This window comes from Triturus cristatus, chromosome 8 (assembly GCF_964204655.1).
Source record: "Triturus cristatus chromosome 8, aTriCri1.1, whole genome shotgun sequence".
NCBI lineage: Eukaryota > Metazoa > Chordata > Amphibia > Caudata > Salamandridae > Triturus > Triturus cristatus.
Genome location: NC_140591.1, coordinates 718,575,813 through 718,597,448, shown reverse-complemented (window position 1 = coordinate 718,597,448; position 21,636 = coordinate 718,575,813).

The window sequence follows — 21,636 nt, the reverse complement described above, 5'->3', positions numbered from 1 at the left end:
GTGACCTCAGCCAGTGACTTTTTGATTTCGAGACTGTCAGCCCTAACTTGTTGATAATGTAGTTGTGCTTCTAATCTTTGAATCTTAAGAGCTTGCATGATCCCGGACAGAGATGGTTCTTCTTCAGAGGTTTTATCCTGAGGACAACCTTCAAGACATTTCTCCCCCCCCGCTAGCTCCAGTACCCCCTGGATCTGGTGAGTTACTTGATAAGAAAGAATAAACAGGGGTCTTGATTTGACCAGTAGCAGCTGTTGCAATTTCAGCTTCAAGTCCTAACTCCCGTTATACAGTCTGAGGACTATCCACTGCTGCCGCACTGACACAAGATAGGTAGTCTGTTTCCGTGACTAACAATCTGTTAGGAGTATCAGAAGGGAGAACGCCTGAAGCAGAATCAATTTGTTCATTTAAAGTAGTGGTTATAGTTGTGGTTGTAGTAAGAGGAAGAAGAGCAGGTATTCCTGAATTAGAGAGCCTAGAGACGATTGATCTGACTTCCCCCTTTGTAGAAACCCATTTCTGAAGAGGGCTCAGCTCTAGCCCTGATTTTGTAATAATAGCTGCCCCTTTCAGCCGTTCCATTGTCTCTGATAAGTGAACCTTAGTGTTAGCTCCACACATACCCCCTCGTCCTCTTCCGCCTTTTCCAGTCCTGCCATGTTTATGAGCTTTCCCTTTCTGGGTCCTCCAATTCTCAGTAATGCTATCAGTGTCGTACTTTAGAATTTGGGACCGCGTAGGAGGCAAGGCCCTACCCCTGTCTATCTCGGTAATGGTGAACCGCGAATGGTTAATGCGGTATGTACGAGTGCTTTGTGTAACGTTTGAGCTATGGATGCACTGTGTATACGCTATTCCACATCACTACGTGGGTTCCATTTTGTATCGGTGGCCATCTTATGGTTGCCCTCACATAGACAATATAGCATGAAGCGAGTACGGGTATTTTTGAGCACATGTGCCTTTCCATGACTTCTCTGTGACCTGGGCAGCTTGGCTCCGCTGCCCCGGGTCAAACTGGTCTCACGAGTTCCCGTCCTCTGGCCACCTGTGATTAGCATCAGGGCTTGACACACCATAAAGTCTTTTCATCCTACACAAGCCTCTAGCTAATCTCTTTCTCATCTGACTGTTCCTGCTTTATGGCTTGTTTCCCAAAACAGGAGATGCTCATGTTTATTGGGGCCTATCGATATCTGATGTGGGATCTGAGCCTTGCTGGGTAAATAATTACGGGCTTGTTTAACTGGAATGTGGGATGGTCATCATGACTCTGCCTTTTCGTTTGAAATGTATACTTTGAACGACCATACCATAAACTTAAGAATGTATGCCTGAGGCAGGAAAATCTGTATTTAAGGAAAAGCCCGTTTCTGTGATTTTCAGCAGTCTCCTGAGAACATACACGCTGTTGTACTTCTAGGATACCTGTAATTGGTCTCCAGCCAATAAATGAATCTTTGACTTCACCCAGAAGACTCTGTGTTTCTGTAGGTCTGGAACAGGGAGAACCCAGAAGTCATAGGGTGTGTGCCCCTGCACCGCTGGGTCTAAAATACCCAGTACTTCATCAGTAGTACCATGACCAGACTCCTGAGTATCAGAGTGTTGATTAGAGCTAGGGGGCGTCTTGCCCGATTGTTTAGTAAAACGTTTATTTGTATTCTCCTTTTCATTAGCGGGATTAGCGGTATTACCACTGACCCCAATTGAGTCTGCATTGAATGGAGACCCTGGGCTCACAATAATAGAGTCAAGACAAGACTGCCGCTGAGTGGAAACAACACTAGCCTGTAGTGATATAGTAGAAGTAGGCAGATCTCCACAGGCTACATTAGAAGGAGGTAGCACTATGTCTTCTCGGTTATGATTATAACCACTATTGTATAACTCCTCAGATTGAGTTTGCGGAGCCAAATCAGCCACAATGGAGGTTTCTTTAAGAGGGGGAGGACTGTTATTACTCCCATTAATATTCTCGGCAGTTGGGGAGATGGGTGTTTTAGTTAGTTCCACTGCTTCGCCTCACCCCTCATTCACAGCGGCGTTAAGCACATCAGCCATTTGATCCGTAGGGGCGACTGAATCCGATCCGCAAGAACGTAAAAGTGCGGATACTTTGCCGGAGCGAAGTAGTTTTTACATGGGTTTCCCCAACTGGGGATTGAGAGTTACAGCCTCCCTTTGCACTTCATCAATAACACAAGCCGCTTCAAGCATACCCCCGCAGTTTAGATAATCTGACCTGACCACCTCTGATCCTCCTGCTGGGTCGGGTTCACCTGTTGCTGCCTTCGCTGTGAGCCCCGCCCGTTCTCGGTGGGTCGTTCGTGGGGGCGCCACTGTTATCTGATACCGGTGTCCAACTCCCAAACTGCCAGACAAACTTTTACGGGAGCTGCGGCACACCTCTCGTGTATATGCTCCACCGTTTAGTACAACAAAGGAGCGTCGGGGGGAGAGCAGCGATGATGTTATTCGTGATGTTCCCAATGTATATCAACTCGCTGCGCGGATCCCCAGCACCGCACAGCTGATCTCAGTTACCCGGCACATCGGCTCATCGAAAGCGGCAGCAAATGCAGACGGCTGAGGGCGGCTGAAGAACGATATCAGTTAAGCAGAAAAGTCCACTCTCATTAACAATCCTTTTGTATGATTCTCCCTTATCTTTTCATAGCGTTCCTCACGGAAAATCTCCAATCTTCAGTCGAACAGTAACGGAGGCAAGCAGGAGTCGATGGTGGCAGCCATCAGTCAGGAGTGGGCGGAGATGCTCTCAAGTGTGGAAACGATCCACCATCTTCCTTCCCCACCGAGAGCAAACTATTTTCACATGCTTTTTCCACAGAGGTTTGGAAGGTGATCTATAAGCTAAACTGAGAGCATATTTTCTGTAAATTCGCATTATCTTTCTTAGTCATGTGAGAATGAAGTCTGACATTCTCAGTAAAACATGTACATCCAACAAGGGCAGAGACTGTCAGTTGATTCCTTTGTGTTCTACTGCAGCTTCCCAGAGTGTTCCAAAGAACAACTTGAACGCTAACACTCCTACTTTTGATAAACATATGGCACACCTGAAGCCATCTTGATTGGAATAAAGTGGTAACTCTTAAAACATTTAATTTAAAAAGGAACAAAATGAGGGGGTTCATTTTGCCATAGAATGTATGATTAGTGCAGCAGCAAGAAAAATTAGGGCACATTTTGAGTGACTTCTCAAATCCTCTTCTATTTCATCAAAGAATTCTGACATGCAGACTGAAACATGCACTTTCAATACCAGCAGCAGACTTCCCTTGTGAGCAGTAGCTTTACTACAGTGATCTAATGAGCAACGAGAGTGCTAACATTCTGAATTTATGGCAAATGTGTGACACATCTGAATGCCTTCTTCATTGAATCAAAGTAAAAAACTGACAGTATGCCTACTGAGGAGACTGTAGTAAATGAGGAAATTAGGAAACTTCATAACAAGTCTCCCAAGATGGCCACCAGAGACAAAAGAGCCCAAATGTAGCACAAATATCACCGAGATGTAGCCCAAGTATAGCCCAATGGCAGAAATCCCAGAGTGTTTTAAAGAACAACTAGAGCGCTAACAGTCTTACTTATGACAAAAGTATGGCACACCTGAAGCCATCTTGATTGGAATAAAGTGGTAACACTTAAAACATTTAATTTGCAAAGGAACAAAATGAGGGGGTTCATTTTGCCATAGAAATTATGATTAGTGCTGCAGAAAGAAAAATTAGGGCACATTTTGACTTCTCAAATCCTCTTTTATTTCATTAAAAAAATTCTGACATGCAGACTGAAACATGCACTTTGAATACCAGCAGCAGACTTCCCTGGTGAGCAGTAGCTTTACTACAGTGATCTAATGAGGAACTAGAGTGCTACCATTCAGAATTTATGGCAAATGTGTGACACGTGCCTTCATGATGGAACCAAAGTAAAAAACTGAAAGTATTTCCTACTGAGGAGACTGCAGTAAATGAGGAAATTAGGAAACTTCATAACAAATAAGTCTCCCAAGATGGCCACCAGAGACAAAAGAGCCCAAATGTAGCCCAAATATCACCCAGATGTAGCCCAAGTATAGCCCAATGACAGAATGTCCCAGAGTGTTCTTAAGAACAACTAGAGCGCTTACTGTCTTACTTATGACAAAAGTATGGCACACCTGAAGCCATCTTGATTGGAATAAACTGGTAACACTTAAAACATTTAATTTAAAAAGGAACACAATGAGGGGGCTCATGTTGCCATAGAAATTATGATTAGTGCTGAAGAAAGAAAAATTAGGGCACATTTTGAGTGACTTCTCAAATCCTCTTCTATTTAATTAAAACATTCTGACATGCAGACTGAAACATGCACTTTTAATACCAGCATCAGACTTCCGTGGTGAGCAGTAGCTTTGCTACAGTGATCTAATGAGCAACTAGAGTGCTAACATTCAGAATTTATGGCAAATGTGTGACATATCTGAATACCTTCTTTATGGAATCAAAGTAAAAAACTTGAAAGCATTTCTTACTGAGGAGACTGCCGTAAATGAGGAAATTAGGAAACTTCATAACAAATAAATCTCCCAAGATGGCCACCAGAGACATAAGAGCCCAAATGTAGCCAAAATATCACCCATATGTAGCCCAAGTATAGCCCAATGACAGAAGTGTGTTTTTGCAGTTTTATATAGTGCAGACTTGTCAGGTATTGGAGTGCTTTACATGAGCATTGGTTACATCACACAAGAACAAATTCATTTTGGTTGTAGACATGGGGAGATTAAGTGATTTGACCAGAATCACAGAATGTCGAGCTGAAGCAGAAACTCCAACCTGGTTCCCCAGTTGCAAAGTCTGCAGCTCTGGAAGTAACACCACATCCTCTCCCCTAAGTGCAACATTTAATCAAGTGGTCAACTGGATAAAAAAACATAAAGATAACAAATAATTTAAAAGTGCTTTGTCGCTATTTGAAAACTCAGAAAATATGTCCTCATTTTAGTTTTTTAGAGCACTAACCATAATTGTGATGCAAATAAGACCCCCTCATATATGTAATTTCTAAAGGAAATGCTCTAGGTACTACAGTTTTGATTACATCAAGATGACGTCAGGCGTTCCACACTTTTGTAATAAATATAGAATGTTAGCAATCTAGTTGTTCATTAGGGTACTGTTGAGAGGCAGATGCCATGGGCACGGACTCTGAAAATTGAAGGCAGGTAGGAGGGTGCAGAGGCAACAATTTGACCACTCTGGGCAGGCAGGAAGGGCTGTGGCAGCACAACAGATTCTGGGGGGCAGTGGAAAGGGGGGCAGGGGCAACAAACCAACAATACAGGACTGGCAAGAGAGTCTGTGGCAATATAATAGACCATTGTGGGCAGAAGGAAGAGGCAGTGGTAGTACAACCATACATGCCAACAGACCCGATTCAGCCAGGAAACGTCCAATGTTTTTAACCTAAAATGGGCTTTATTTGATCTGTCTCCTGTCTACAATCTCCTCTTTTTCAATGTAACTCAAAGGGGAAAATCAATACCCCAGTTTTTTTTTTCAAAATCTCCCTCTTACCAAGTTCAAAATGTTCGCAAGTATGGTACATTGGATTATGGAAGGCAGGAGGAATTGGTGTAGGGACATGGACTTGGATAACAGAGGACAGGAGGGACATGGAGAGGTGCATCAAACCGACCCTGCAGGGCAGGCATCAGGGTTTGCAGCCGCACAATACACCACACAGGGCATGCGGGACGGGAGTGCAGCACAACAATCCATAGAAAGCAATAGGGAGGGGACAGGACCATGCACATGGACAACAGAGAACAGTGGGGAAAGAGGCAATGGTAGCTAGCTGACCATAATGGACAGACAGGAGAGAAAGCTGCAGCATAACAGACCATAAAAGGCAGGAGGGACAGATCAGGGGCATTACAATGGAACAAACAAGCCAGGAGGGAGGGAATAGGGGTCTGCTCATGGAAACAGAGGGCTGGGGGCAAGGGGGCAGGAGCAGCAATATGACCATGGAGGTCAGGCAGGATGGGCACTAGAAGCAAGACACACCATGGAGAGCAACAGTGAGACCATGATGGCAGACACACGGACCACGGAGTAAAGGTGGGAGGGGGTCAGGGGCAGCTAGCTGGCCACACATGGAAGGTGGGAGGGGCCGTGGTAGCACAGAAGACCATGCATGGCAAGCGGGAGGGTTAGTGGCAGCACAATGGCTATGATGGGCAAGAAGGAGGGTGCAGGGGCATGCACAAAGGACCATGGAGGATAGAAGGGAGGGTCAGGACCTGGGCACAGACAAGAGAGTTCAGGGGAAGGGACCTCACAACAGACCACGCGTGGCAGGCAGGAGGAGCAGTTGCAGCACAACAGACCAGGGAGGGCAGAAGGGTGTGGCAGTAAAATGGACCATGGAGGACAGGAGGAAGGGGATAGGGGCATGGCATGTGGACAGGCAAGGTGGAGGTGGCAGGGACAGGTTACAGTCATCTGACAATGCTAGGCAGGTGGGAGGGGAGTGGTAGCTCAACGTAACACTAGTAGATAGGAGTGACAGGTCCATGGAACATGGTGGGCAAAAAGGGTGGAGCAGGGGCATGCACAAAGACATCGGAGGGCAGGGGGAAAGAGAATAGGGGCAGCAAGCTAAGCACAGAGGCTAAGCAGGAGGTCAATGATGGGGCATAGACTTGGGCAATGGAGGGCAGGAGGAGTGGACTGGTACATACTGCTAAATGGAGGGCAGTGGCAGCACATCAGACCATGCATGGCAGGAGGGAGGAGGCTAGTCCATGGATTCAGACAACAGAGGATAGGGAGGAGGGGGATGGGGCAGCAAGCTAACTGTTCAGAGAAGGTGGGTATTAGGAACTTTATTGTTTTTAAAATGTGTGTCTGTGCGAACTACTTAAAATATGAACAAGTATGCAGCATAATCTCACTTTTATTCAGAAAGAAGAGGACATTTGTGACTGTGACTCCGGGCTCACTTGGCAGAAACCCCCCCTGACCCTCCACCCCCATCGCAAAATGTAATGCCTCTGAAAAGGGTAGGTGAACGCAGTGTTATATAGAACATAGTCCTGAGAGCAGGATTGAAATTAAAAACTAGATATAGTGTATAGTATAAACAATGCACCAAAAAGTGTGATATAAGATGAACCGGGCGTGAAATATAATATGCAATACATTGTGCCCAATGACAGATTCATTGGAGAGTGCGAGATAGCACAGGCACTAGCGCGTGCTATGCGATATGCGCCTTGGAGTGTAATATGCACAGGGCAGTGTTGCGTAACCTAACTAGTCTCTAAAGTTGAAATATAAAATATGTGCTGGGGAGTGTAATGTTGCATATGCACTGTGACAAAGATATGGATCCCAGATTGTAATATGTATGGCATAGCGCTGTGCGTTGTAACATAGGCATCGAGGAAGGCACTTTATTTCGGCAAAATAACCCGTGCGAAGGCAAGTGTGGCTTGACATATTCACGGGGTGGTGTTACAGTGCACATGGGCTGTGGCATGTCATAGCATACGCACTAGCTGGTGGAATACAACAAAGAGGTGTGTGGCAGCGCTGTGACTCTCAAGTGAGGTTCGTCTCCTTTCCAGAGAGTAAAATAAAAAGTATTACACATCCGGCGGTGGATGTGTGTTTTATTAACCGTGAGGAGGGTTTCTTGCATAGTTTTGGTCGAATTTTTGTCGGCCCTTTGAATGGCTTGGTGTGCGTGTGTATTAAATGTGCCCGTCAATAGCTACCCTTGTTTGTATAAATAAACGACAAGGGTATCTACTTGGAGAGTACCCACCGGCGGGGGTGCCGGGATTAGGCACGGTAGGGCGTCAGACACGTCAGAGCTTCACTAGCGGTGTAAATACATTCCACCTGGATTCATTGTATGCATAGTCGTCTTTTAATGAATTCTTTCTTCAAAACCAACAAAGCCAGTGTACATTAAATCCATAAAGGGGGCACTGTTAGTCGGAAGAGCACTGGTCCACAGGTTCCAGACAAACCGGTATGTTATGAAAAGAAAGTAGACCTCTATGAAACAATACCCAATTGGTATTAAAAGCCCTCACTCGCCAACCTGGTTGGTGACATGCTTCATCATCGGGCTCCACTGGGATGACCGAATGTCATCCCAGTGTGCTGCAACGCCAGGTTACTGCGGAGCGGGGTTCTTGTGTGGGGATAGTGAATTTAAAATCTCCAATTAAGTCAAAAAATAGAACTTTAATAATTTTGCTACCAGTAACCTGGCGTTGCAGCACACTGGGATGACATTCGGTCATCCCAGTGGAGCCCGATGATGAAGCATGTCACCAACCAGGTTGGCGAGTGAGGGCTTTTAATACCAATTGGGTATTGTTTCATAGAGGTCTACTTTCTTTTCATAACATACCGGTTTGTCTGGAACCTGTGGACCAGTGCTCTTCCGACTAACAGTGCCCCCTTTATGGATTTAATGTACACTGGCTTTGTTGATTTTGAATAAACTATTGAGGGGACTAGCCGTGTAGATCCCTTCCTCTCTTGTTGATTCTTTGGGGGGTCTTTTAATGAATATCACGCAAATCGTCATGGTGATAGGTACGTACGGATTGTCCAGCATGTCGTAGGTGTTTCTATAAATATATACAAAAAAAAATAATTATGGCCGGCCCCGGGGCATGGGGTCCCCAGGGCCATAAGTGGCCTGAGGAGGGGGGGGCAACGCAGCCCCCTCCTAAAGATTTTTTTTTAAAAAAGGCCATGCCCCGGGGGTTGGGGTCCCTGGGGCCGATTAAGGCCTTGGGAGTGGGGGCCACGTGGCCCCCTCCCAAAAAATGTTTTCCCCAAAAAAATAATTAGGAGGCAGGCCCTGGGGGATGGGGTCCCCAGGGCCAATAAATTAGAAAAAGAAGGGGGGCCACACAGCCCCCCTTCTTAAAAAAATAAAATAAATAAAAGACCGGCATCGTGCCGGATGCCACGTCCCCTCCTTGCAGCACTCTGCAAACGCGCCCCCTGGCGAGCTGTAAGTTGGGGATTTAATTCCCCTTCAATACTGAGCTCTGTGGCACTTACTGGAGGTACCTATTGGGCTAGTTTGACCCTAGGGACCCTTAGGATTCAAGGGGACTTAATCTCTCAACTTAGAACGGCCACAGGGCGCATTTACACAATGGGGAAGGGAGGGGACGGGGCCTGAGGTGACGTGTGCAAACACGCCCTATGGCACGTTTTAAGTTGGGGATATAATTCCCCTTCAATCCTGAGGGCCCCTGGGGGTTAACTAGCCCACCAGGTGCTTCCAGTAAGTGCCACTGCGCTGCATTGCAGAGAGGTGGTCCAGGCCGTGCCACTTTTTACACCTCTCTGCAATGCAGCTCTGTGGCGCTTACTGGAGGTACCTAGTGGGCTATTTGGACCCTAGCGACCCTCAGGATACAAATGAACTTAATCTCCCAACTAAAAACGGCCACAGGGCGTGTTTACACAGTGGTGAAGGGATGGGACAGAGCCTGAGTTAACGTGTACAAACACGCCCTGTGGGGCATTTTAATTTGGGGAAATAATTCACCTTCAATCCTGAGTGACCCTGGGGGCCAGCTAGCCCCCAAGGTGCTTCCAGTAAGCGCCACTGCACTGCGCTGCAGAGAGGTGGTCTAGGCCGTGCCCCTTTTTACATCTCTCTGCAACGCAGCTCTGTGGCGCTTACTGGAGGTACCTAGTGGTCTAGTTGGACCCTAGGGACCCTCAGGATTGAAGGGGACTTAATCTCCCAACTTAAAACGGCCACAGGGCGTGTTTACACAGTGGGGAAGGGAGGGGACGGGGCCTGAGGTGACGTGTGCAAACACGCCCTGTGGCGCGTTTTAAGAGATAGTTTTAATCCCCCTGCCCTATTATATACTAGGGGTTTACAGAGGAGGTCATGCTAATCACAGGGGGACCCCAACGCATAGTGTTTCCTAGTGTATGTAGGAGTTTTCACTGTATTCTAAGTGTCTTTTAACATAGCACTGGCTCTATGACTGGTTAAAAGCAACAACAAAAGAGTGTGAAAATAATATACACAGGACTAGTGGTTCGTAAAAAAAAGACAATTGTGACACTGCGAATCAATCTGAAGTTCCTATGGAACCCTCACTCACCAACATAGTTGGTGACATGCTTCATCATGGGGTTCTCCTGGGGGTACCTTGTGTACCTCCAGTGTGCTTCGACGCTATGTTAAGGCGGAGCAACAAGATCAGACTAAAAAGATAGTGATTGTCAGTGAAAAAAGGGGGAGATTTAAAATGTCAAGATTCATCCACCGATATATTTAATTGTGATGAAGCTTAGACGTTAAAAACAGTGAAGGATGTGTAATCCTGACTATTAGTGGGTCAGATACATCCAGTTAAGGTCATATTGGTCGACATGTTTCAGCTTCTAATGTGTAATTCACAAAGCTTTCTTCAGGACCTAACCAAAAAAATCAAAAAATCCACCAGGGCGGTATAAGCTTACTAAAGCCTATCCTGACCTCAGGTGTAAGGAACCGATACACTCACGGTTTTCGTTATGTGCCTTCCGCAATTCCGAAAGGATACCTGTAAGGAAAAAATGACACAAATGCAATGCATCAACATGTGACTATCATCTGTGTATTATTTTCTGCCAGGAACAGATTAATGCAGTGTCTATCTAGGGACAAAAAAATCAATTTAATTTCATGATTCCCACAGGCTGTGCTCTAACACCGTATTCGAATTAAAAAATCCATAAGTGATAATTGCATTATGAATGATGAAGTAGACCTAGATTTTAGGAAATTCTCAGTTGGACGCTTCGAACAACGAGTCATCGAAAAATTAAATAAAGTTACCAAACCAGTGTGACTACGATAAAAAAACAAGGCACTGATGACCAAATAGATTAAAATGGAAAATAAAGGCACTCACATGTGTTCAAAATGGTGCTGTACTCCTTAGGCAAAAAGGTGGGTGGCGGGACTACAGGACAACTGTGGTGGACACAAAACGGAAAGGTTGCATTCAATCCGAAAGCCCCTCGGTTGCTCCGTCAAGTCGGCATTTAACAAAGAGCCAAACGATAGTAAAAGAACCGTCTGTGGTACTCACATCTTCCAAGTCCACTGCCTGGCTCTTAAACCTACGTGAAACCACCGAGCCCGGAGTCAGCAGCGATGTGGTCATGACGGTTAAAGTAGGAGAAAACTCCATGTTGACCGGAAATCCGGTTCCGGCAAACGTGAACACAAACAACGGACTGCTAGATTGGTTGGAAAAGACTAGACCGTTGAATGCTGAACACGTAGTTCAAAGCTTTACTCGATTTAGAAAACAGACAGACAATGTCACAGAATAGGGACGATCCATAATCAAAGTGATTTTGGAAAAAATTCACTTGGGTGGGTAATCAGTGTTGTAGATACCATCCATGATTGTGCAGGGAAATCAATGTTGTTAATACCATACATGATAGTGCAGGGAAGTGTTATCATTCCCATTATGAACCCCCGAGTGAGTAAATAAGGACGAGGATGGAAAAAAAACACATAATGTGTAAGCGGTCCCAGTCAAAACCTAATAAGTTCATAGGGCATGAAAATTTTACATTATTAATATGCCTGGGAACTAAATAGGCAAAATTGCTCGCTAATGATAATTATTTGCGTCTCAGAACCGTACCCCACGGGATATTATCATTAAGACCGGTCAGATGTGTGGAAAGACGGTAAATCCAGCGTTGTTCCTTTTCGAACAAAATAACTGGATTCACCTGTTCAATGATGGTCCAATGCAGATCATCCACCGTGTGGTTAAAACGCAGAAAATGTTCTGTAAGTTTCGTAGTGTTTTTCTTACATCGGATATTGCTCCGATGTTCACCAATGCATAACTTCACCTTACGCGTGGTCATCCCCACGTATCTCAGATCGCAAGGACATGTGATTAGGTATACTACGTCAGCAGTATTACAATTGGTGTGACTCCTTTGCGTCCAGATCTTCCCTGTTTCCAAAGTCAGATTTCTTGTGGTAGAGGTGAGATAGCAGATGCTTCATGACCCACAAGGGAAATGGCCAAGAACGGGTGGTAGACCCCACGCATTGAGGATAGACCTTTCACTAGGCGTGTTGGAATTCCGTGGCCTAGTGTGAACGAGGGAGTCCTTCAAGCTGGTAGCCTTTTTATATGCAAATAAAGGTTTGTCCCATTTGATGTTATTACTCTCCAAAATTCGCCAGTTTTTATTTATGGATTTGGAAATGGTATTGGAGGCAGCATTATAAGTTGTCACACACGTGAGTGGAATGTCTTTGGGTGGTTTTGGATAATCACGTAATAGATTTTCACGTGGTTGATTTCTGGCCCTCTTACAGCTGGCTGTCAAAATCTTATCAGGATACCCTCTTTGTCGCAGTTTCTCTGTGAGTTCCTTAGACTGCGCGCAATAGTCAGACAGATTACTACAATTACGTCTGATCCGCAAAAATTGTCCATACGGTAAGTTTTCCCGTAATGGTCGTGGGTGAAAGCTTGAAAATGTAAGAAGGTTGTTTTTAGCTGTGGGTTTATGATATGTTTTGGTCAATAGAGAACCATTGACCTTAGACACAATCACGTCCAGAAAAACCATATCATTGCTATCAAATGTGTAAGTGAATAGCAAATTGGGGTCACGTGTATTGATCCACGCAAGAAAGTTGCGTAGGATATTCTCGGGGCCCTGCCAGATGATAAAAATATCATCTATATATCTCTTCCAAAAAGAGAGGTAAGAAGAGAAAGGATTGGTCGGGTCCAGAATATGTTTGCGCTCAAAGTCGTAAACATATAGTCCTGCCACACTCGGCGCAAACGTGCTGCCCATAGAAGTACCCGTACACTGGAGGTACAATGTACCTTGATATTCAAAAAAGTTCTTTTTGAGTGCTAGAGTAGCACAGTCAATCACAAAGCTTTTAGGTGTTTGAAATGTCCAGTTTATAGAGTCTAAAGATTCCCCAATGACCTTGATGGTATCGTCCTGGGGAATACTGGTGTAAAGACTCTCAATATCTAATGATACAAGAATGGTATTATCATTATCAACTTTCCAGTCTTGTAGGGATGCCAAAAAACTTTTTGTATCCCTCAGATAGGTAACAGTATTCTGGATTATCGGTTTTAAAAAATAATCACAGTAAATAGATAGAGGCTCTAAGAGAGAGCCAATGCCCGATACTATCGGGCGACCTGGTGGAGGTGACTTATTCTTGTGGGTCTTAGGTAGGGTATAGAAGTAGGGCACTATACCTTTACCCTTCGTCAGAAAGTCTGCTTCGTGTTTACTAATATACCCTCTGCATTCAGCATGTTCCACAAGGTTGCATATGGTGGCCTTCAAAGAGGTGGAAGGATCTGTGGTCAGTGGAATGTAATTCTTGGGGTTATCAAGCAGACGTTTACATTCAAGGTCATAATCAATACTGTTCTGAATTACAATCCCACCCCCCCTTATCTGCTGGTTTAATCACGATAAGGGCATTAGATTGTAATGATTGGAGTGCCTGAAAGTCCACGGAACTCATGTTTTTGAAGGTCCCTTGATCCTGAAAGGATTCCACATCATTAAAAACTGCTTGTTCAAACGCAGTTATCTCTGCTGGTATTGTATGGTATTGTATGTGGTGGGGGTATGAATGTTGATTTCAAACGTAAACCAGTATCGCTCGGATGATCTGCAAGGACTTCAGATTGATTTCTTTCAAAGAAGGACTTCAGTTTTAGTTTTCTAAAAAACTCAGACAGTTCACAGTGCAACTTGAACCGGTCAAAACGTGCAGTGGGGACAAAACCTAAACCTCTCTCAAGGACGTCACTCTCACTCTGAGTAAGGACCACTGAGGATAAGTTGGTAACTAAACTTTTAGGTTGTTGGCTGCACCTTTGCTGCGTGTGTTGTTCCCCATGTTCTCCTCTTGTTCCCAATGAACCTGGTTGCGCCCTCTTCTTCTCCCTCGCCCACGTCGGCCTCTGTCCAAAAAAGGAGGACGGAATGAGGGTTGAGGAAAAGGAGGAAGCGGGACAAAGCCCGGATTCCAGCCCATCATTGGGAATTGGGGTGGTTGGAAATGGTTTTGATAACCCAAATTACCTTGATTGGAGGGAGGTTGTTGCCAAAAAGGTTGATACTGATGAGGTCTACTTCTACCCCTACCCAGTGTCTTTATGAGTAACTACATATGTTTTAAACTAGTATATGTGACTATTGGTGTATATAAGTGAGTATATGTGAGAGTGAGAGATTGGAAGAGTTCCTGAATGAATAAGTATGTGTTTCTATAAGTGATTGTTTAAAAGGCTAAGTATGTGTAAGTTTCTGTAGAAGTAAGTGTGGTGGTGTGCGTATAACTGTATATGCAAGTAAATGGATGTTTTATTCTTTATTAGCATGAGTGACTAATTGTGTGAATAAATCTATGGATGAGTGGCGTTGTGTAACAGGATGTATAGGTGTATGAGTACATATGATGAGTGAGTACATGTATGAGTGACTGTATAGGACTGTTGGTGAATGAGTGGATGTGTATGTGGATCTTAGAATTACTGAAGAGGTTGTTGTAACTGGTATTGGTATGTCCATTGTTTTGAAAATTTTAGTCTCTATTTTTGAATGTGTGTATCAAAGGTTATATTAGGGTGAGAGGAGGTCTGCCACTCTATCACAAGGATGATGTCATCAGTGATGTCATCAGTGATGTCATTTGAGATGTCATCAGTGATATCATGAGTGATGTCACTGACCATGTCATGAGTGATGTAATATGTGACGTCATCAGCAGTGCAGTGCGGGCGCGCGAGTTATAGTTAGCTGAACTAACTATAACGGGGGAATTTCTATGGTTTTGTACAAGTGAAAAGTCCAGCTAACTATAACACCCCTGAAACCTATGGTTTTTTTAGTGAATTTCTGAGGTTTTTTAAATGCTAATTCCTAACTATAACGTGCCTGAAACCTATGGTTTTTTCTGTGAATTTCAAAGGTTTTTTAAATGCTAATTTCTAACTATGCCTACAGAGATAGGACATGTGAAGCAAGAAGAAAAAATGCACAGAAAGAAAAAAAAGAAGTGCAGAAAGAAGCAACAGAAGTCCTCAAAGACAAAGAAAAGTGCAGGAAGAAGGATAACGTGCAGAAAGAACAAAAAGAAGAGCAGAAAGAAGCCTTGTTGCAAAATCATCCTGTACCCTCAACTTTTTCAGACGGATACTGGTGGTAACTGAGTCTGACTAGCCAGTCCTAGAGCCAGTGCTATGTTAAAAGACACTTAGAATACAGTGAAAACACCTACATACACTAGGGAACATTATGCGTTGGGGTCCCCCTGTGATTAGCATGACCTCCTCTGTAAGCCCCTAGTATATAATAGGGCAGGGGGATTAAAACTACCTCTTAAAACAGGCCACAGGGCGTTTTTGCACACGTTAACTCAGGCCCCGTCCCCTCCCTTCACCACTGTGTAAACACGCCCTGTGTCCGTTTTTAGTTGGGAGATTAAGTTAATTTGAATCCTGAGGGTCCCTAGGGTCCAACTAGCCCACTAGGTACCTCCAGTAAGTGCCACAGAGCTGTGTTGCATAGAGGTGTAAAAAGTGGCACGGCCTGGACCACCTCTCTGCAATGCAGCTCAGTGGCGCTTACTGGAAGCACTTGGTGGGCGAGTTAGCCCCCAGGGGCCCTCAGTATTGGAGGGAATTTATATCCCCAATTTAAAACGTGCCTTAGTGCGTGTTTGCACACGTCACCTCAGGCCCCGTCCCCTCCCTTCACCACTGTGTAAACGCGCCCTGTGGCTGTTCTAAGTTGAGAGATTAAGTTCCCTTGAATCCTAAGGGTCCCTAGGGTCAAACTAGACCACTAGGTACCTCCAGTAAGCGCCACAGAGCTGCGTTGCAGAGAGGTGTAAAAAGGGGCTTGGCCTCAGAACACCTATCTGCAGCGCAGCTCCCTGGCACATACTGGAGATGCCTGTTGGGCTAGTTGGCCCTCAGGGACCCTCAGTATTGAAGAGGAATTAATTCCCCAACTTACAATTCACCAGGGGGCGCGTTTGCAGAGTGCTGCAAGGAGGGGGCGTGGCCTGCGGCACGATGCCAGTCTTTTATTTATTTTAATTTTTTAAGAAGGGGGGCTGTGTGGTTCCCCTTCTTATTCTAATTTATTGGCCCTGATGACCACATCCCCCAGGGCCTGTCTCCTAATTATATTTTTTTGACCCCAATCCCCAGGGCCGGCCACTGTTTTTTATTATTTTTAAAAAATATATATTTATAGACACACCTAGGACATGCTGGACAAACCGTACGTACCTATCACCATGACGATTTGCGTGATATTCATTAAAAGGCGACTATGCATACAATGAATCCACGTGGAATGTATTTACACCACTAGTGAAGCTCTGACATGTCTGATGCCCTACCGTGCCTAATCCCGGTAGACACCCTTGTCGTTTATTTATACAAACATGGGTAGCTATTGACGGGCACATTTAATACACATGCACACCAAGCCATTCAAAGGGGATTCGACAAAAATTCGACCAAAACTATGCAAGAAACCCCCCTCACGGTCAATAAAACACACATCCACTGCCGGATGTGTAATACTTTTTATTTTACTCTCTGGAAAGGGGACGAACATCACTTGAGAGTCACAGCGCGCTCCTGGCAGAGCCCAATGCTGTGTTACACCCACCATTGCCTGCTGAGTGCCACACACCTCTGTGTTGTATTCCACTAGCTAGTGCATATGCTATGACACTCTCTAGCCCATGTGCACTGTAACACCACCCCGTGAATATGTCATGCCACACTTGTCTTCGCACGGGTTATATTGCCCCATCTAACGTGCCTTCCTCGATGCCTATGTTATAACGCACAGTGCTATGCCATACATATTACAATGTGGGATCCATATCTTTGTCACAGTGCATATGCAACGTTACACTCCCCAGCACATATTTTATATTACAACTTTAGAGACTAGTTGGGTTACACAACACTGCCCTGTGCATATTACACTCCAAGGCGCATATCGCATAGCACGCGCTAGTGCCTGTGCTATCTTGCGCTCTCCAATGAATCTGTAATTGCGCACAATGTATTGCATATTATATTTCACGCCGGTTCATCTTATATCACACTTTTTGGTGCATAGTTCATACCATACACTATATCTAGTTTTCATTTTCAATCGTGCTCTCAGGACTATGTTCTATATAACACTGTGTTCACCCACCCTTTTCACGGGCATTACATTTTGCGATAGGGGGTGGAGGGTCAGGGGGTGTTTCTGCCAAGTGAGCCCAGAGTCACAGTCACAAACGTCCTCTTCTTCCTGAATAAAAGTGAGTTTATGCTGCATACTTGTTCATATTTTAAGTAGTTCGCACAGACACACATTTTAAAAACAATAAAGTTCCTAATACCCGCCTTCTCTGAACAGTTAGCTTGCTGCCCCATCCACCTCCTCCCTATCCTCTGTTGTGTGAATCCATGGACTAGCCTCCTCCCTCCTGCCATGCATGGTCTGATGTGCTGCCACTGCCCTCAATTTAGTATGATGTACCAGTCCACTCCTCCTGCCCTCCATTGCCCAATTCTATGCCCCATCATTGACCTCCTGCTTAAACTCTGTGCTTAGCTTGCTGCCCCTATTCTCCTTCCCCCTGCCCTCCGATGTCTTTGTGCATGCCCCTGCTCCATCATTTTTGCCCACCATCTTCCATGGACCTGCCACTCCTATCTACTCTGAGTGTTCTGTTGAGCTGCCACTCCCCTCCCACCTGCCTAGCATTGTCAGATGACTGTAACCTGTCCCTGCCACCTCCACCCTGCCTGTCCACATGCCATGCCCCTATCCTCTTCCTCCTGTCCTACATGGTCCATTGTACTGCCACACCCTTCTGCCCTCCCTGGTCTGTTGTGCTGCAACTGCTCCTCCTGCCTGCCCTGTGCGGTCTGTTGTGAGGCCCCTTCCCCTGAACTTTCTTGTCTGTACACAGGTCCTGTCCCTCCCTTCTATCCTCCATCGTCCTTTGTGCATGCCCCTGCACCCTCCTTCTTGCCCATCATAGCCATTGTGCTGCCAATAACCCTCCGACTTGCCATGCATGGTCTTCTGTGCTGCCATGGCTCCTTCCCACCTTCCCTGTGTGGTCAGTTAGCTGTCCCTGACCCCCTCCCACCTTCCCTCCATGGTCTGTGTGTATGCCATCACAGTCTGTGTTGCTCTTCATGGCGTGTCTTGCTTCTAGTGCCCACCCTGCCTGACCTCCATGGCTATCTTGCTGCTCCTGCCCTGCCCCCTTGCCCCCAGCCCTGTGTTTACATGTGCAGACCCCTACTCCCTCCCTCCTGGCTTGTCTGTTCCATTGTAATGCCCCTGATCCGTCCCTCCTGCCCTTTATGGTCTGTTATGCTGCAGCTTTCTCTCCTGTATGTCCATTATGGTCAGCTAGCTACCATTGCCTCTTGCCCCTCTGTTCTCTGTTGTCCATGTGCATGGTCCTGTCCCCTCCCTCTTGCTTTCTATGGATTGTTGTGCTGCACTCCCATCCCGCATGCCCTGTGTGGTGTGTTGTGCTGCTGCAAACCCTGATGCCTGCCCTGCAGGGTCAGTTTGGTGCATCTCTCCATGTCCCTCCTGTCCTCTGTTATCCAAGTCCATGTCCCTACCCCATTTCCTTCCATGATCCAATGTACCATACTTGCGAACATTTTGAACTTGGTAAGAGGGAGATTTTGAAAAAAAACTGGGGTATTGATTTTCCCCTTTGAGTTACATTGAAAAAGAGGAGATTGTAGACAGGAGACAGATCAAATAATGCCCATTTGAGCTTAAAAACATTGGACGTTTCCTGGCTGAATCGGGTCTGTTGGCATGTATGGTTGTACTACCATTGCCTCTTCCTTCTGCCCACAATGGTATATTACATTGCCACAGCCTCTCTTGCAAGTCCTGTATTGTTGGTTTGTTGCCCCTGCCCCCCTTTCCACTGCCCTCCATAGTCTGTTGTGCTGCCACGGCCTTTCCTGCCTGCTCAGTGTGGTTAAATTGTTGCCTTTGCACCCTCCTACCTGCCTTCAATTTTCAGAGTCCGTGCCCCTGGCCTCTGCCTCTCAACAGTATCCTAATGAACAACTAGATTGCTAACATTCTATATTTATTACAAAAGTGTGGAACGCCTGACGTCATCTTGATGTAATCAAAACTGTAATACCTAGAGCATTTCCTTTAGAAATTACATATATAAGAGGGTCTTATTGGCAGCAAAATTATGGTTAGTGCTCTAAAAGACTAAAATAAGGACATATTTTCTGAGTTTTCAAATAGCGACAAAGCACTTTTAAATTATTTGTTAATCTTTATGTTTTTTTATCCAGTTGACCACTTGATTAAATGTTGCACTTAGGGGAGAGGATGTTGTGTTACTTCCAGAACTGCAGACTTTGCAACTGGGGAACCAGGTTGGAGTTTCTGCTTCAGCTCGACATTCTGTGATTCTGGTCAAATCACTTAGTATCCCCATGTCTACAACCAAAATGAATTTGTTCTTGTGTGATGTAACCAATGCTCATGTAAAGCACTCCAATACCTGACAAGTCTGCACTATATAACACTGCAAAAACACAAAATAATAAGTGTTTTGCACACTTCTGTCATTGGGCTATATTTGGGCTACATCTGGGTGATTTTGGGCTACATTTGGGCTCTTTTGTCTCGGGTGGCCATCTTGGGAGATTTATTTGTTTTGAAGTTTCCTAATTTCCTCATGTACTGCAGTCTCCTCAGTAGGAAATGCTTTCAGTTTTTTACTTTGATTCCATCATGAAGGTATTCAGATATGTCACACATTTGCCATAAATTCTGAATGTTAGCACTCTAGTTGCTCATTAGATCACTGTAGTAAAACTACTGTTCACCATGGAAGTCTGCTCCTGGTATTAAAAGTGCATGTTTCAGTCTGCATGTCAGAATTTTTTAATGAAATAGAAGAGGATTTGAGAAGTCACTCAAAATGTGCCCTCATTTTCTTTCTTCAGCATTAATAATAATTTCTATGGCAAAATGAACCCCCTCATTGTGTTCCTTTTTAAATTAAATGTTTTAAGTGTTACCAGTTTATTCCGATCAAGATGGCTTCAGGTGTGCTATACTTTTGTCATAATGAAGACAGTAAGCGCTCTAGTTGTTTTTAAGAACACTCTGGGACATTGTCATTGGGCTATACTTGGGCTACATCTGGGTGATATTTGGGCTACATTTGGGCTCTTTTGTCTCTGGTGGCCATCTTGGGAGACTTATTTGTTATGAAGTTTCCTAATTTCCTCATTTACTGCAGTCTCCTCAGTAGGAAATACTTTCAGTTTTTTACTTTGATTCCATCAAGAAGGCATTCAGATGTGTCACACATTTGCCATACATTCAGAATGTTAGCACTATTTTTGCTCATTAGATCACTGTAGTAAAGCTACTGCTCACCAGGGAAAACTGCTGCTGGTATTGAGAGTGCATGTTTCAGTCTGCATGTCAGAATTTTTTAATGAAATAGAAGAGGATTTGAGAAGTCACTCAAAATGTGCCCTAATTTTTCTTTCTGCAGCACTAATCATACTTTTTATGGAAAAATGAACCCCCCTCATTTTGTTCCTTTTTAAATTAAATGTTTTAAGAGTTACCACTTTAATCCAAGCAAGATGGCTTCAGGTGTGCCATATGTTTATCATAAGTAGGACTGTTAGCGCTCTAGTTGTTCTTTGGAACACTCTGGGAAGCTGCAGTAGAACACAAAGGAATCAACTGACAGTCTCTGCCCTTGTTGGATGTACATGTTGTATTGAGAATGTCAGACTTCATTCTCACATGACTGAGAAAGATAATGTGAATTTACAGAAAATAAGCTCTCAGTTTAGCTTATAGATCACCTTCCAAACCTCTGTGGGAAAAGCATGAGAAAATATTTTTCTCTCAATCATGACATCCCAGCAGAAGGCTTTTTCACATGGTCAAATCACCTTAGAACATACCACAATTCCTAAAATGAGTATGGTACCATCAACAAATGATTTATAATGTAACTAAAGTCTTAAAACCTTCTATTAACTGCAATGCTTTTTAATGAGGTGCTATCATGTATATTGGTCCCAAGATGGCTGCCAACACTTCTTGGATGAAGTGCTGACAGCCAATCAGATCTCAGGATGAGATGTGTGGTTAGGCTCCGCCCACATATATATATGATTTTACTTGTCTCAGGAACTACTGAACAGATTGACACCAGACCTGCAAAAGGCACTTCCCTGACCTGAGGACTACCTCTCTGCCAAATTTCAAGTAATTCTGTTCAGCCGTTCGGGCTGTACCTTGGACTAAAGGTCCCTATGGAAAATTGCATGGGGAAAATGTGTTTTGGGACCCCCCTTTTTTCTCAGCCCCCGCTTGACGAATTCCCCCGAGACTTTCAGGGTAGGAGCGGAGCGCCCCACCTATTTTGAAAATTTCGCGAGGATTCGTCAACCGGCGCCAAAGTTATTCCAAATAGAAT